This window comes from Neopsephotus bourkii, unplaced genomic scaffold, assembly GCF_033783945.1.
Source record: "Neopsephotus bourkii isolate Nb327-2 ecotype Australia unplaced genomic scaffold, CSIRO-AGI_Nbou_v1 NB_1493, whole genome shotgun sequence".
Classification (NCBI taxonomy): Eukaryota; Metazoa; Chordata; class Aves; order Psittaciformes; family Psittacidae; genus Neopsephotus; species Neopsephotus bourkii.
Genome location: NW_026901969.1, coordinates 4,752,154 through 4,765,429, shown reverse-complemented (window position 1 = coordinate 4,765,429; position 13,276 = coordinate 4,752,154). Strand labels below are relative to the sequence as shown.

General features: G+C 38.6%; 1 protein-coding gene across 2 annotated transcripts in view; it reads right to left on the bottom strand.

Moving 5' to 3' along the window:
• PPP1R12A (protein phosphatase 1 regulatory subunit 12A) overlaps positions 1-13,276 on the bottom strand; it is a 117,933-nt gene that overhangs the window by 55,903 nt on the left and 48,754 nt on the right. The window lies entirely within an intron of this gene.

Below are 13,276 nucleotides of genomic sequence, written 5' to 3'. Positions count from 1 at the left end.
ACACTAATATGGCTCAGCCTTGAACCTTCTGACCGTAACATTTCACTTCCCTAACAAATTTAACAGTCTGATCCACAACAGAACACAAGCAAAAAATTGCGAACATACCTCCTGTTATACAGACCTTAATTTACACTTTCCATATGTTTGAGGAAAAAATACCAGGAAATACTCAGACCAGAAGAATTAGCTATCCTTTTGGTAACAAGTGTATGAAAAAAATGCATTCTTAAAGTTACTATTGCAGAATGCCAAATTATGCAGAAGCCAATCGCAACATTAATCCAATACTAATCCAAGTGTTTTAAAGTATTTCTGCTTAGCCACTGCCAATTAACAACAGATTCCAGATCTAGGATCGTATGTTCTTAAACTTTACTCAATAACTCAGCATGAAGTACTCTCATACACTTCTATTTTTTAATGTATGATGTAAATAGCACTTGTCATTAAATGTCTGTAATTACGTCAAGAAGAGGTAATAACTAACAGATCACAAAATTGAAATTAATTCCCAGAAGTGTAACTGTATCTCTCAGGATATGCATCATCAATTACCGCTGCTAACTTTGATGCTGGTATGCAGTTCTGGTTTTATACTGTCCCTCTTAACAGTGCTGCTGTGACTCTTATCCCTCTTCAATTTAAAGATTTAGCTTTTGCTAGAATGAAAAATTAATACATAATAACAGTATTTCTCAATGATACTGGGTGTACTGTTTTAATGGTGACACAGCCTTCCAGGTCACAGATCAGATAATTGCTATGCAGGGTGTCTGCTAAGCAGGCAAAAAGAGCTGTGGGGAAACTAACTTACAAAGTCAAAACGTTGATTCAAAACCAAAGTGGATCATGGACAAAAATATCTTTATAACAAAAAAACCCCAAGTAACCATTTGTGTCCTTTCAACCTATTTTTTCTAATAAAGACACAAAAAAAGGGATGTTTAAGAAACCTGATTTTTACCTGTTCACACATAATACCTACAGGGAAAAATTAAGCTACTTTTGTAAGAAAAATACATCTCTCATTGAAGCATTTGGTCAAATGGTCCAATAACTTACAGACAGAATAAAAGGCGCAACATGCAAAAAAGGCTACAGAAGCATTTCAGAAAGTTATTATTTAGCTATATGAGCAACTTCATGATCAAATGATTCTTTAAAGTAGACTCCAAAAATGAAGCTGCTCACAGACCGAAATCAGATCAGCAGAGCTAGGGGGATTAGTATGGTTGGAGCAGCAGAGCTATTGAAGCTCCCCTTTGCACGTGCTTACAGAACTCTGGTTTTCCTGGGTCAACAGACCCATGACCTTTGATACCTCATCCAGAAAAAGGTGCTTTTTGCAAATTTGGATGCAGCTGAAAAGCAAAAACACTGCTGATGCCACGTACTTACAAAACCTTTTGGTATAGCACTTAAATTTTTGTCTTTTGTAATTCCCTTGTGGCAAATAGCCAGGTTCAGCAGACAGCTACAGAAGAATAATTCAGACAATCTGGCAATAACTTACATAATATTCTGGTAGGTGCTCGTTCAAAATGTAAATAAACGAGAAAGAAACTTGATCGATGGTAGCCTGATCCATACCATGCTTGGTTCTGGAGCTATAGCTTTCAATTGTTGATACTGAAGCTAAAGGTACCTTTTAGACACTCTTGTGGCCTAAGTATACAGACCTGCAAGTATCCCAGCAATACTAAGACAGACAAGAGCAGGAAAATGAAATCAAATTGTTCCTAATGCTTCTGCCCTGATGTTTCCATGACAAGCATTATGCAGTCTGGGTAAGACTGGAAGAACAAGTTTGCTTTGTGATACTGTTGGTTTATGAAGCCAAAATATTTCTATTTGAATTTGTCTTTTAAGAATCACTGCTGTCTATTCCTCCACAGCTATTACAGACTGAAGTTAACAACCTTGACAAAAAAATGGCATATTTATTTTCTAGAATTATTACGAAACCCAGATTTTTCCTCATCATTTTGTGAAAGATACATTTCAATACATTTCGTAAGGGGTTGGAACTTCAGTATCTCTGTGACAATAAGTAATAACAAATATCTGAGATTACTGTACAAAAGCCAAACAGTCGACATCAAAAGCAAGCTCAAGAACTGGAACTTAAACATTTTAACTAGCAACTTTGGCCTACACTCTGAATTTTAAAAAATATCCTCAAAACAACAAAAATTCCCTTACAGCTGAGGTTTTGTGTGTGTGTAAGTCTATTAATGAAGTGCATACAGAGACAGGAAGCAAGCGGAGAAGATACCTCTCTCTGGAGTTACATGCAACTTTTAATCTTATTTGTGAATTTAGAACCTAAGAAGCTGTCATACACTCAAACTTTGGTTTTAACAAAGCCTGTCAGCTGCAGAGAACAAGATCTGCTGCAGATAACATTTTAATATTAGTTTATCTCGGCAACAGAAAGAGGGGCATATGTTTACATTCGAACCTTGCCCCAGTTCCCAATATCTGGAAACAAGTTTGCAAAGTCATTAGGGATATAATTAACTTTAAGTACTCGCTGAACCTGAAGGTCACCTGAACACTGACAAGCACAAGGCAGGGCAGAGAAGTGGCTGCTGAATTGATTTAGTTCATTAAAGATTGAGTGCTGAGCTCACTGGAGAGCCACTAATGAAAACAGGAGGTCCTTTCAGATGACTCGGAAGACCGGTCAGCAGTCGCTAAGTCCTAAAATCTGAGGACAGGGCTCTTCCTAAAAAAATCTCCTGCTTAATAAAGGTTTAATGTGTTGTATATAAATTTAAAATAAACATGTTCAGTGGGGCCTTCCAGGGAAACACGGCTTAATTGCTTGTGGGGGCACCAACCAGCAGCACAACTGGTCTCCCAACAGTTTTAAACTAATTGGTAATTTCAGCTAAACCCAGCTGCTTTTCTTTGAATCCATACATAGTGGAGTGCAAGTTAATTCCATGAGCGTTTTAACTGAAAGATAAGAGGGAGCCAAAGACAGAAGAAGTGTCACTGTGTTCTTGCAGCTATGCAAGCTGTCATGTGAAGAAACAAAAAATGAAAAAAAAAAAAAAAAAAAAAGTGCCCCACAGGATACAAAACCAAACTAAAACCACACACATCTTTGGAATATGCATTTTAATGGCCTTCTTTTGAAATGCCTTTCAGAATTATTTCACTGATTTGTTTAAAATATAAAGTACCAATGCACTTTTTACTACATCTTTGTAAATAATTCAAATTACTAACTCAAAGACACAAGAAATCAGCTGAACAATTAGACCTTCAAGAGACATTTAACAAATAAAAATGATAAAATTCTAACACTGCAGGATCCGATCTTATTTTTTTCGAAGGTGAAGTACACTAGAAGTCTCTCCAGACCTATTGTTTTGGGAGTCCGGGAATATTTCTTTAAATATTTTCTCACTGCAGAAGAATTTCACTTCTACCTCAAGCTCCCCAGTCCTTCTCAAAAGTGGTTTTGGTTTGGGTTTGCTTTCTTTTCTAATTTTCAGCCCAAGTAACACTGCAGGCCAGGCAAGCAGAGGTATACTTACCTGCATATAGAGCATATCAAGGGATGACAGTTTATATGTCATTCTTGAATTTTTAAGGTGCACTTTCCAAAATAAAGGTCTAGAGGTTACTTCCCCCCCTTTTAAAAAAATCTTAAATACTGCATACCTGAAGCAAATAGAATAGCATTAGAATAACACTGCGTTAAATTCTGTTGTGGTACATAGTACACAGTACACATATGCATACTATGGATGGTGTTAAAATGTGCAACACGGAGCAGGTGCCAGGCAGGTCTTGCAAGGGGCACCCTGTGGAGCACCCTGCTCTGCACAAGTAGGCATCTCCTCACCCTCTTTACTGACAACCTACCCTAGAATAAATCTAAATTACCTGAAAAACAATTACGTCAATACCACAGAATGGTTGGAGTTGGAAGGGACCTTAAAGCTCATCTGGTTTCAACCCATGGGCTTGGTCACCTTCCACTAGAGCAGGCTGCTCCAAGCCCCATCCAACCTGGCCTTTAACACTTCCAAAGATGGGGGCCAGCCACAGCTTCTCTGGGCAACCTGTGCCAGTGCCTCATCACCCTCATGGGAAAGAACTTCCTAATGTCTAATCTAAATCTATCCGCTTTCAGCTTAAAGCCATTCTCCTTTGTCCTTGTCCTTGTAAAAACTCCCTCTTCAGGGGACTCCCTCTCTTGTAGGTCCCCTTTAAGTACTGGAAGCTGCTCTAAGGTCTCCCTGAACCCTTCTCCAGGCTGAACAACCCCAACTCTCTCAGCCTTACTCAGATGCTCAGTTAAAATGTCTTATTCAGGCACTCTGCAAAATGCCATCCCACGCTGTCAGTTGCTGCTATGCCTCAACCTTCTGCCTCTAAACATTTAGAACTGATTAGAAACTGACATGAGAAGACAGGCTTCTGTGATGACATTTAAATTAAAATCAAATAATGATAAAACTCGAGCACTTTTCAGGTTGTGTTTCTTCACAAATTCCAGAAGATTCTCACATCTTTCTCTCTTAGGAAAAAAAAACCCATGCTGCAGCACCTTCTACAGAGGAATGCTTCCCCTATGAGCAGTATCGTCAGCCAGCAGCTACACAAACAAGACCACTTAGGATTATTCAGCAAAACCAGTTTTTTTTTCCTCCTGAAATATGAGTGAGTATTTTAAGACAGTTGATACCAACAAGAGATCTGAGGCCAATGTATGATTTGCTCTTGCAGAACACAAGAGCTGACAATTTCAGGTAACTAGAGATGCTTAAAAAATAATAATAAAAACAGCTGATAAACAAATGGTCAAATAATTTTAAGCAAATGAGAAGGGACATCTCTTCAATTTTCATCAGTCTAATCCAGATCTCAGTATACATGTGTTTTTCTAAATCACAGACCAGTCTGAAAAGACTGTTTTGTATCTTTCACTATGCAAGAGCTCCTCCAGATAGCAGCAAATCCAGTTTCTGATTCTCCCTGGTGAAGCCGTTATGAAAGACATCCTGGACAGACACACATCTTTGCCTCAAAACTGTCTAATGCTCCCGAAGCTATCCAAGTAGTATGCCACAGAGATAAGGAAAAAAAAAATACTATCCCCCCTGTGCAAACAGCACTATCAGTGCTAAATACTGTACCTATATGAAAAACGTATTTATGAAGCCAAGACTCCACAACATACCAACGCAGCACCGAGCTCCACACACAGCTCTGCCCCTAGCCTCCACTGCAACTTGCACACCCAAGGAAACACACAAACTAGAATCACATCTGTTTTCCTTCTTGGTATGCAGGAGCATAGAAGAAAACAGGGTAGATAACAGTATCTGGTTAGTTTTATTCTTCCTGTGTTCCAAGAAACCTCTGAAAAAAGCCAGCAATAAACTCTAGAAATATTTGTAAGTAGGCAGCCACCTAAACATTAACAGTACAAAGAGCAGAAAAAATTCCTACTTGCAGCATATGAAAAGCAATTAAGCCTTCATATTTTACCATATCTATATACAAGAAAAACACAGGAGAGATGGCAGAGCAATGTTTAGGTGAAAGTAAACAGGGAGTGAGAAAAGTACGAAACATGAAGAAAGCTATATAGGGAAACATATTATAACCTGTTTACAAAAAAGTAAAAACCCTGGAGCCTGGCAATGCCAGGATGAACACAAGGCAAAAAACTTCAACTGGAATGAAAACTAAACAAGAACTGTTTTAGAAGTGTGTAATTTCACTATGGACCTTGGTGAACAAGTGTTTCTGTCCTTTACTTTGAAATCTGCACCTCACAGTGCAAAAATGAAGTCTGAGTTGAGAAAACATTGTGTTGCAGATGCAGAAGAGTACATGCAGTACGTGCAGTAACTAGCTCAACACACTCTCTGCTCAGGATGCTTCCCAATAGCAAGTCACCAAGCATTAGTGGTGATTTGCAGAACTGTCACTAAAATGAATACTTGTGATTTGGTTACCCTGGTTGAAAAGGAGAGGTAACAACAACATGGAAGCAAAAAAGAGGAGGAATAAGGAAAACCATGCTGCTGCCCAGCATCCTCAGCCAATTCCTCACCAACAAGAGGTGATCACACCCCTAGCTCAGCATCCCTCATGCCTTGTGCCAAGAGCAGCATTGCTACATTTGGCTAGAGTATCGCCACAAATTCTGATATTTAACAGCTGTTTTCTATTTCAGAGGAAGTTACGAGTATGGGCCTAACTTAACAAGCTTATTTTCCTCCAACAGCCATGCGTTGGCATTTATATCAGAAGAATTAAAACCAAGATCAATTATTTTACTGTGCTTAAACAGATACTAGTACAGATATAATCACTGCATCACAGAACTTAAGTAATTATGTAATATAGTGACCAAATTCACCTGTAATCAAGAGGTTTCAAATATTTCATTTTTTATACTTTTTTATGTCATACCCTCTGTTTATAAAAATAAAACCCCCTACATTTTTGTTTTAGTATCTGAATTGTATCCAAATAACTCACTCTCATCAATGCACAGCAGCCTTCTGTCTCTAGAGATACCACACTGTATTTACAGATTTCAGAAGAATTCAAGCAGCTTTTATCCTGCCTCAGTCAGGATAAGATTAGAAAAATATACACAGATTAGGATCATTTGCACTGAAATGACGTGATTTAGAATATCCAACAAAAAACACATCTGTAAGAAAGGATAAGTAGGTCATAATTGCTCTAGTGTCATTGGAAAGTCTGCTGTACATGGCAGATCAGGTTCAACTCGCAATAGGGAAAAATCCTCAAGTAAAAGCTGAAAAAAAAAACAGAGATGCACACAAGTGACAATCTACACTACACCCATGTTTTCTCCTAGAAAACAACACTCAAAACCTACTTTACTCTGAACTACATTATTTTTCTATCAGGTAACTGGATAAATACTATAATTGATATTTACAACACTATTCCATAAATTTAACATCTGGGGAACATATTGCTGCATCTCTCTAAAACAGCAATTTGGAATGAGTTGATGAGGTCCTCGCAAGTGACAGTCTGCCATACTTACTAAGCACTTGCCTAATTCTAAACCTGACTGCTCATGTATCTAGAGCTGCTCTCCCGTGTTCCAATCATACCTAGAAAATAGGAGTTGACTGGTAGCAACGGGCAGGTACAAGCCATCATTCAGGGAAGACCTGACGTGTTATGCTCCTCAGAAGCCTACCTGAGATCCCAGGCTTCCATATGAATCACCAATTCATATGTACAATTCAACTTCAGAATTCATACATAAGATACCTAAAGTGTTCTCAGAATACAATAAAATCAATGCTCTGTGAAAGTGAAATCTTTCCTATGCACTTCACTTCTCAAAGCAGGATAGTTCTTTTAGGCATGAGCTGCACTATCAAATTCTTTTTCAGCCAAAAATTAGAGTGCTCTGAGCTTTACACCGGGTATCAGCCCCATGACTTTTCATTAGAGTCAATGCTAAAGCATATTAAAAGAAAAAAGATAACTTCCACTAAATCGTATGTCTCTTAAGAAGGTATTTCTGAACTTAAAGTTCTAGTAGATTTACGTTTAGAAGAGAAATGCAATATACTTACTAACAGATACTAAGGGTCACTAGTGGAGATGAATACAGTAATCCAATCCGAAGAAGGCATCTACAGAGCACACACTGTCTTTGTGCATCACAGAATGACCAACTCTCCTAGACTCCTTCAACTGAACAAATAGGTATCAAATAAATTATGTGCATCACAGAATGACCAACTCTCGTAGACTCCTTCAACTAAACAAATAGGTATCAAATAAATTAGGTCCTCTAATTTCCTCTAACCCATCAACAATATCTTACTATATATTTCTGCCAGCTGGTTTTTATCTGAACATCAGATCACAACTACACAATAAAAAAAAAGATTAAACTTGACCACATAACTACATGATTTTAAGAAGGGAATTTCACCATCAACCTAAACAACTTCATCAATGTTTAATTATTCTTAGGAACTACATACATGCAGCAAAAACATACTGAAAACTGTACACTGCCATGGTGCATCTTCAGAAAAGAAAATGCCAACTGATGCCAGCTCACTGATTTCCAGGTTTCTCCATTATTTTCTCTAAAGGAATTTAGGTTTATCCTTGCAGCTATCTACACAAGGTTGGAGGAGGAGAAACTTTTATGATGATGATAAAGAACAAGCATCACACTTTGACTGGGGGGGGGGGGGCAGGGGGATGTGACACAACTACCATACTAGCATATTTTCTCTCTCATTAATTTTTTTTCCCAATCTGGTCTTCCAGAAAGAAACCCGGCAGAGAGTACAAATGAATTAACTGAAACAATCTTCCAAAGCCTGCAGTGACCTTTTCACAGTCCTCAAAACAAACACTGCATCTCTACCAGTGTCAACTTGTAAGAAGTCAATCATTCTTCTAGAAGAGCTGTTCTTCAGTTGGGAATAAATCTTCCCCTGCTTATATTTTGTCCTGTGGCTTGTTTTATAACATACTCTTCTGAACTCCTCTTCCCATTTTCTGAGTGGACTGTATCAAATTTCATCTTTGGACCTTTTTCCTTTTAATTCTACCGTTTCAGTTAACATTACCTTGTGTCATTTAAAGTAACATCTCAAATCCTGACAAAAACATTCATTCGCCTTGTACGATCTCTATCAGACCAAACCCCTTACCAGTCTGCATAATCTGTATGCGGTTTACATCAGACCACCAACTTCACCATGCCATTCAACATATCAGAACTTCTGATTATCATCCAAAGTTTTACTTCTGAATGTATCACTAATAACATCACTTCATACTCAGTCAGTTAAAACTGTGAGAACAAAGCTAAAGGAGATAGGAGCCATCCCTGACTTGTTTATCAGTCTGCTTTGCCTAAAAATTGTCTTGTTCTTCTAGGATTATAATGGGTTATGGCAAAAGAGCTTAGATTAAAAGCACTTCAGTAACAGCTCCAGACAATCAAGTCATTAAAACTTAAGAGAAGAAAGGATTAGAAGCAACTGCTTTGAAACATATTCTGTGGTAGCACCATCCCTGGATATTGTGGAAGAACATTCACCAGTGCCACCTGGTTCAGGCTCATGAGTTGGGAGATGAAGGAGAGGACTACCTCAGCACAGGCAGCTTTCCAGCCAGGCTTCTGGTCAGAGGTAGGAGCTGTATCTGGAAAGCAGCCCAGACTTCTTTTTTATACCTGCATCTATCTATGCCAACTGCTGCTGGCAAGGCAGACCAGCTCACTGATTCAAAAGAGAATAAACCCTCCAAACCCCCTGAAGGTAGTCTTACACTAGTAGCTCCCACATTGTTGAGTGATCATTAGATACTGCAAGAGAGGGGGCAAGAACATGTGGAGGAGGGAAAACCAATGAGAGAAGGGAATGACTGCCTATTTTTATTTCTTCAGTTGTCTCAAGTTAGATCACATTAAGCATATTGTGAAACTGCACTGAATTCCCTCAGTTGCTCCCTGTTGCCAGATGAGCACTGGTACTATCCTTGTACAACATGCCACAGGCAAGAATCACTATTGCCCAGCACCACAGCAGGCCACCACAAGGTGATCAGAACTATATGTAAGCCACCTATCACTGAATATCTAAATATTCAGCTGCAGGTTTGCAGGACTGTTTCTCGCTCCTTCATATCCCAGACAACGATCACTCATTTAATCTTAATGGACTGTTACTAAAATAGAGAGATCCTGGGACAATGGTTTGCTGAGGCTTCAGCAAACTTGTTTGGCTGGGTTCACTTTCAGGTGTCTGAAGTCTGGAAAAACAGATGGGCGTCAGCAGCAAGGCAGTGGTTACACACAAGCCTTTTAAAGTCTGCTTTAAATATCAGAGGAGGGAGGGGATGCAACATAGGAAACTGGGCAGGAAGGAAAGCGGGCAAGCTGCATTTTAGAACAGCAGAGTTGGTCAAGCTGAACTTCTCTTTCTAAATGAACCGAACGAGGAGGCTCTGAATTTTAGAAGTTATTCTGACTTTAATCACATGCTTCAGCCTTTAAAACCTGTAAAATAAAGAAACTGCATTTTGCTAAGTCTTAGGGTCTGTACACATAACTACATGCCTCCCAAACATAAAAGCAACCATACTGAGTTAGACCAAACACCCACTTAACATCTAGCCTGTCTCCAAAAGTGAGCGTATTTCCAAGGAGAACAAAACTGAGGCATACATTTCCTGTATTGCCTTTCCAGTCTCCCAGCTGTTCTAATGGATATTCTGAACCAGATCCCATTTGTATGCATGCGTTCTGCATTTGTATTTTTCTATGTATCCACCCTCACCAGACTTCCCATCCCTTAAACCCATGAGAAACTTTGGTAACAGCAACATCTGGCGAACTTACTGCGATGTAGTACCCATTGCATGAAGGTATAAAGCCCCTATCCTTCCCTCAGGAGACATCACCTTTCCCCATGTTTGGACTTTTTTTTTTTTTGAGCAAAAATGTAACTACTACTGGATTCTTAGTTGTTTTTGAAAAATGCCTTTTTTATACTTGCTGGAAGATGCACCATCTTTCATTCTGGGCAAAATTAAAAAGCAGTTGTATTTAAGTAGTAAAACTTTACTGTAGCCCCTAAATACTTGCAAGCAAGCTTCAAAATACATCAGCTATGCACTCACAACTCTGCATGGTCCAAAGCCAAAAAGAATATAAGTTTTTGACAGAAGTTTTGATTCTTTAACAGAAATTTCCACAATTTTGGACATTTTTTACGTAACAGAATAATCTGGTACAATAAAAAGCAGGCAGAAATAAAAAACGATTTAAAAATTCTGTTAAATGCCGATTTGCATTATTTCTCCTCTGCAGCATTTTCTGCATTTTAGAAAGGAATTTGTTTATTCCCTGATACTGAAATAACATCAGCTTTTAAACCGCAGATGAGATTTAACAGATAAAAAAATTTATATGCACCCAAGTAGTTTTACAAGAGTTTTACAAAGGTAATTTAATGGTCCTACCTATTAAATACCATCTTAAAGCATGCACACACAAGACTACTGTTGAAGTCCTCCTGCATTAAAGTTTGTTTTCACATAACTGTAATTTGTCAAAGCTTTTGATGCTGACTCTTTAATTCATACTAACACACTGGAGAAAAAGAGACTCCTTTGTGTAACATTTCTTTGTATACGAAAAGCAATGAAGAACAGAAAAATATAGAACAAAATCAACCTGTTTGGGCAACTCTGAAAAAAAGAGTATCTAAAACATGTTCATATTACCATTACTTTTGAGATAATTCACACGATCATAAACTAGCTTAACACTAACTGAAGTAGGCAATTCTAAAATTAAGCTATTCAAAGAATTTCCAGTAAGCTGAAGCAGTTTCAGCATTTAGAGATCCCAGAAACAACAACGGCAACAAGGAGCAGTTTACCCTCCATGGCTCTTTTTGCTTTCACAGCACAGCTCTTCCTCAGCAACCAGCTGAGCCTTTATTTCACACTATATTATATTCTTTTACTGTATTTCACCTGAAGTGGGCTCCTATAATATATCTTAACCTGGAAGATGCACTTTTTAGAGAAGACAGGAGACATACTCAAGAGAAGGTGGCTGTTCCAAAAGAAGCAGAATACTCAAATGAGATAGGAGAAGCTGCGGGGCGATGCTGCTATAGGACTGCTAAATACAGTGTAGGATGACAAGGACAGGGAAAGTACCTGCAGTGAATAGCCCATTGGCCAGACAGGGCAGTCAGCCAAAGCAAAACCAAACCCCCAGTGAGTAGGGACTATGCCACAGATTCACTCAGCTCATCAGCAATTAGCATGGGTGCAGCACATAAAGATGGCTGAAGCAGTGGCTTCCTGAAATATCCAGACTTTTTTTGGAGAAGCTCCCTACCACCTACATATCCCCCAGATCTCCAGCACGTGGGTGCACTCACTCAGGAACATCTGAGTAGCAGCAGGTGCTACTTAAGAAGAATGTGCACATTACAGAGTGAGAGTGAGAGGAGAGCAAGAGAGAGATTAGGTGTTCAGTGAAAACACAGTGATATGGGAAGGTTCCTGCATTGATTAAATAGGCAGCACCATTCTGTACTAAACTGGCGTGACTCCCTGTCATTCCCATTTACTGTATGTAATAGGAAATAGATGGAACACACAGAAAGAACAGCTGAACTGTGAGATTGTGTACTGATTCCATTATGAAACCAGTCTGAACAGAAACCTTTCTCACTCCGTAAGAAAGTACATTAACTACCCCAAATAGAATCCTATGAAGTCAAATGAGCAATGGAAGAAAAACTATGATAAAGATTGTACTATAAAGGTCAGTAATGATTAAACTTTGGCTTTTTTTTTTCTTTCAATTTTCCAAGTAGAACCATGGTTTCACATCCTATTAACAGATCTGCAAACTCCAACACACCCCATCTTGACTGTATTTCATGGACTCTAACCCTAGTGATGAATCATGCAAGAGTTATCATGCAACATTAACAGACCTCCTGCTCCCCCCCCAATCACAGAGACTGATGCACACACATACATGAAGAACGCAGTCAACATACAGAGTGCATATTTACTCTAGAAAGCTCCTAAATTACATTCTAAACATAGAAACACATTTCATAACAGAAAATACCTCCATCTCCTAGCACTGCTGCTTTCTTAAGACACAATTTTAGGTTTTGAGACACAAAAACCTGAAATACGGGAAGTATGCTATCATGCCACATTCTTACCATGAATTGTAAAAAACATGAGAATCAATAAATCAAAACAAAATCAATAAATTAACTGAATTTGCATATTTGGCAGATTTTTCAGATTGTGTTATTTCAAGAGAAATAAATTCCAGCTATTTCCATCTGAAGGAAGCCCTAAGAAGACTTAAGATGGCAGCAGAGGAAACAGAAATAGATTTCTGAGTCTCCAACTTGATAAGTTCTATGAAGCTGCGCAACAGGCAGTTCCATGGTGGAGGAGAAAGGGTCAGACTCTCCCCAGCCATTCATTAACTAAGTTAGGAAACACCGGAACCCATTCCCTGACTCTCTTCTCTCTTGCACCTTGCAAGAAAATAGGAAATGAACAGATGTTCTGTGAAAAAATGCTTATCCATTACAGAACAGAAAGATGACAAGTTATTAAGCGTAATCTTTTCAGAACTATAAACTCCGTAATTTACCCAAATTAAAAGCTCCCTTCCATGAACCACAAAATTTAGTGCAAAAACTGAAATATCAAATGCAGCACA